Here is a 213-nt window from a genome sequence, read left to right on the forward strand (position 1 = left end):
CACAGATATCTCTGGCTCTGGCCCACAGGAGTGCTGGGCGCTCTGTGCTGTCACCGTTCTCCCACCCTGGGAGGGCTGCTGGGTTGGGGTGCAGTGGTGGGGGGATGTGTTGAGCTGTCCCCACCCACAGCTCATCCCCCAGACCCTGGCAGGGCTTCACCAGCACCAGGGGTGCCCAACTGGGAGTGTGGGGGCCCCGTGGGGGGGTCAGCC

This window comes from Pterocles gutturalis, unplaced genomic scaffold, assembly GCF_000699245.1.
Source record: "Pterocles gutturalis isolate BGI_N339 unplaced genomic scaffold, ASM69924v1 scaffold13732, whole genome shotgun sequence".
NCBI lineage: Eukaryota > Metazoa > Chordata > Aves > Pterocliformes > Pteroclidae > Pterocles > Pterocles gutturalis.